The sequence below is a fragment of the Myotis lucifugus genome, unplaced genomic scaffold, assembly GCF_000147115.1.
Source record: "Myotis lucifugus unplaced genomic scaffold, Myoluc2.0 scaffold_7, whole genome shotgun sequence".
Lineage (NCBI taxonomy): Eukaryota > Metazoa > Chordata > Mammalia > Chiroptera > Vespertilionidae > Myotis > Myotis lucifugus.
This window is the reverse complement of record NW_005871055.1, coordinates 11,571,384-11,575,670: the sequence shown is the minus strand read 5'-3', so window position 1 is coordinate 11,575,670 and position 4,287 is coordinate 11,571,384. Positions and strand designations below refer to the sequence as shown.

The following is a 4,287-nucleotide window of genomic DNA, read 5'->3' as shown; positions in this document are numbered from 1 at the left end:
GTTTAATTTCACAGAAAAGTTTTCTATGTATATTACAGTAATTTATAAATTTATACTAAGTGTAATAATGGCATTCATTCACCAGTCACCTCAAGTAAACAAATGCACATGGGAACATCTGCCAGTATGCTTGCTACAGAAGGTCACGCCACCAGACAATTGAAGCAATCACCAAGTGCAATTACCGAGTGCAATGTGGTGTGATCACATGCTAATCATTCATAAAATATTGTTTATGAGCAGTGACACGTGGATTTAAATATGTAGACTATAGTTGTAGGTATGTAATGTTTATTTATGTTGGCAAAATTACTACAGTCTTTTCTCCAACATTTGTTCTATTTACTAAAATCTGTTAAAAATAACAGTGAATTAATAAAAAAAGAATAACCTGTTAACTTAATTATAATGACGAGGAATTTGGGAGAAGGAGCAAAGTGTGAACATGCCTTTTGACAAGACAGCCAACATTACCATCTCCCTCAATGTCGACGATAAGAACCATAATGCCAACCTGCTTGAGATATGCTACAAGGACTGGATCCAGAAGGACAGAGCCTGGCAGGGCAGCCAGCTGGCCAGGGGGTGCCACCTGGGCCAGCCTCCAGGCTTTCCAAGTGGAGGCAGCACAGAGAATGAAGAATAAGACAACAAGGAGGATGGCCAGGTGTCCCAAGATGCCATCCAGCTCTCTTACCCTAGCCCTGGCCCTAGCCTCCCAGCTCCAGCTGGACAGCCACCTTTGACCCAGTGCCTAGAGACGCCTGACCAGCTCCTAAGACTGTGGGGATAAGGAACTGTGCTCTGGGACCCCTGCCCCACAGGGCCTGTTTGGTGTGCCCCAAAACTTCCCTGCCTGGAACCTGGCCAGCCCTGTGGCCTGTGACACCCTGCAGCTCAGGCCTCAGGATCCTACACCCTCCTCAGCACTCCAGGAAGTCTCAGATGGCGGCAAAGTAGCAGAGCCCTCAGACCCCTGTCAGGCCTTGGTTAGCATCAGAGACCTCCAGGACACCCTCAGAGAGAGAAACTCCATCCCCAGCTCCTTGGACAGTGCAACCAGAAACCCAGCTATCTCTGTCCCAGCTCCTGGGGCCCACCAGACCCCTTAGAACATGAAGGAGGACAAGAGCCCAGAGCCCTCAAGGCTTCCCCAAAGCCAGAGCGCTCAGACCCTCCAGCTGTCTCTAATGCCCAATGGCCCTGCCCAAGAAGGGCCAGTGTCCCCAGACTCCCAATAACTGCCTGGCTCTGGTCGCAGGCCACCAAATCCTCATCCTGTGCATAGACTCTGCCAAGGTGGGGTCACAGTGTGACCCATGATGGCCTGTTGCCCCATCATCGCATCCCATCTTCACCCCATTCCATCTCCACTGCCACCCCTCCAGATTCTCTCCTCTGGACTCCCAGGACTTTGGTGCTAGGGAGACAGGCTCCCTCCCTCCTGCCATTTGCATTGAGAAAATAAATGATGGAGTTTTGTCTTCTAGAATAAAGATATAGAGTCTTGTAGAGAAAAAGGAGAAAGAGTGAGCGTCCTATATTATCCTACATAATAAAAGGGTAATATGCAAATTGACTGAACGGCGGAACAACCGGTCACTATGACACGCACTGACCAGCTGGGGGCAGATGCTCAATGCAGGAGCTGCCCCCTGGTGGTCAATGTGCTCCCACAGGGGGAGTGCTGTTCATCCAGAAGCTGGGCTAACAGCTGGTGAGCGCAGCAGAAGTGAGGTGGTGGGAGCATCTCCTGCCTCTGTGGCAGTGCTAAGGATGTCTGACTGTGGGGAGGAGGCCTAAGCCATCAGTCAAACATCCCCTGAGGGCTCCTGGACTGCTAAAGGGTGCAGGCTGGGCTGAGGGACAATCTCACCCCCGAGTGCATGAATGTCGTGCACAGGGCCTCTAGTATATTATAAATATGTTGAGGTAGGAGCAAGGGGTGGGAGGAGAGCCAGAAGGAAGCAGGGCCCTGGGGAAGGGTGGGGGTTAGACCTTCACCCTGTCCCAGGATGACTGCATTGGGGTTCCTGAGGCACCATCCACCCCCCTCTCCCTCCGTGCCCGTCTTGGTGCAGATGCTCACACCCACTGTTAGCCTTTCAGCTCAGGTCCTCCTGGGGGCCCAGGAGGTGTGGGGCCCCCAGTTGGGAGCTAAAGGACCCTCTGCCTGGCCCTGCGGCTCTCTGGTGGCTGGGGTCCTGGTCCAGGAGGGTCTCTCTGGTGATTTCCCTTGAGGCCCTGGCACACTCATGAGACCCCTGCACCTCCCACAGACCCTGGCGCAGGGTTTGGTGGGGGTCCAGCTGGGGTCCCCCTCCAAAGCCTGAGGGTCTGGGATCCAGCCGAGCTGCCAGGTGCCCTTATTCCAGGTCCTTCTCTCAGGCTGGCCTGGATGTGTGTATGTTTGTGCTGAGCTTCTATTTCATATTGCAAATATAAATAAATAAAGGAAGATAGTTTAAAAAAATAAATGAAATAAAATAAAACAGGTTGTTCCCATTTGGGGGGTCTGCTAATCCCTTGTCACTCACCCATTGTCTATCCAGCCTCCAGAGTTTTTCATCTTTTCTCCCATTCTCTCCAACTGTATGTGCTTATGCCTCGTTTTTAAAAAAATATGTTTTTATTGATTTTAGAGAGAGAGGGAGAGGGACAGAGAGATTAAAACATCGATCAGCTGCCTCTTGCATGGCTCCCACTGTGGATCGAGCCCACAACCCAGGCATGTGCCCTGACTGGGAATCAAATCGGCGACCTCTTGGTGCATGGGTTGATGCTCAACAATAAGCCACACTAGCTGGGCTGCTTATGCCTTTTTTTAAAAAAATACCTTTCCTGTCATTTTGGTAAGGTTTCAGGAAGTAAGGTAGGTAGCACATATTCAATCTGTTACATTTAGATAGAAACTCTGCTGTAGATTGCATATATGACATATTTCAAAACTTTTTATTATGGAAAGTTTCAAATATATACAAAATACAGAGAATGCTAATGACCTCCCCTCTCCCCGATATTACACATCACCCAGTTTCAACAATTTTCACCTCAAGGTCAATCTTGTTTTATCCATATTCCTACCTATTTGCCCTTCTTCCTGAATTTTTTTTCTCCTGGATTATTGTAGGAAGCCACCCACCACCAATACTATCATGAGAGTGCACCAAGGAATGCGGAAGGCCGATGGACCTTGGGAGTTAGCAGGGCTGATGCTAAGCACCTCATCTGTTGAGATAGTGGTGGCTCAAAGCAATTCCCTAACCTGATAATCCTCTTACTGTTTACCAAACTACCTTTGATATGCCTGTATGCATTGCTAGAGGGCAAGATGTGTATCTAAGACTGAATAAAAAGCAGACTGGACCCAGTCTCAGGAGTGCCTCTTCAAGAAAGAGGTCTCCATCTGGCCCCCCATGCCTTCTAAATTCATATTTCTTGTATAGCATTTTCATTTGTGTGTCGGCCCCTCCTTCAGATCCTGAACCCTGCCGCGAAGGTTGTGGCAGATTATTTTGAAGCAAATTCCATGCATCATAACATTTCATTTGTAAATCAATGATAAACTTGAAGTGCTTCTGTAACTACCAGTAGAGGGTACTTCAATTGCTAACAAATCCCCCTAGAGTGTGGGTTCTTAATTAGGGTATGCAATCTCCAGGGTGTAGATTAAAGTTAATTTCTACACACATACTGTTGATACTGAAGTCTTTTAAAGTAAATCATCATACAATTTAACACCGTGAAACACAAATATCTAGGCGAATTAATGGATTTTGGCACCTGAGTAGCAGAAGCTAAGAGACAGAGCACTCAGAGTTGTTTAATTGCATTTTGCGTTTGGGAGAATAGAAGAGAGATGTTAGGAAAAAGCGGTTATTTGTTGATAAAATGGAGAAATTGATGTGATGTTGGACACAAAACAAAAACATAGATGTTTGCATGATTGGGGCTTGCAGGGAGGACAGGCTGGGTATTCATATTTAATTAGAGGTCTGGTGCACAAAATTCATGTACTGGCTGGGGGGGGGGGGGGGGGAGTGTGTCCCTCAGCCCAGCCTGCACCCACTCCAATCTGGGACCCCTCAGGGGATGTCCTAAACTGGCAGTTGGACATCCCTCTCACAATCTGGGACTGCTGGCTCCCAACAGCTCACCTGCCTGCCAGCCTGATCACCCCCTAACCACTCCCCTGCCAGCCTGATCTATGCCTAACTGCTCCCCTGGCGGAACGAATAACCCCAAATGGCCTCCCCTGGCAGGCTGATTTCGCCCCCCAACTGCCCC

At 48.7% G+C, this 4,287-nt stretch overlaps 1 pseudogene; it reads left to right on the top strand.

The window, feature by feature from the left end:
- Positions 1-1,197: 1,197 nt before the first annotated feature.
- LOC102431953 overlaps positions 1,198-4,287 on the top strand; it is an 11,077-nt pseudogene continuing 7,987 nt past the window's right edge.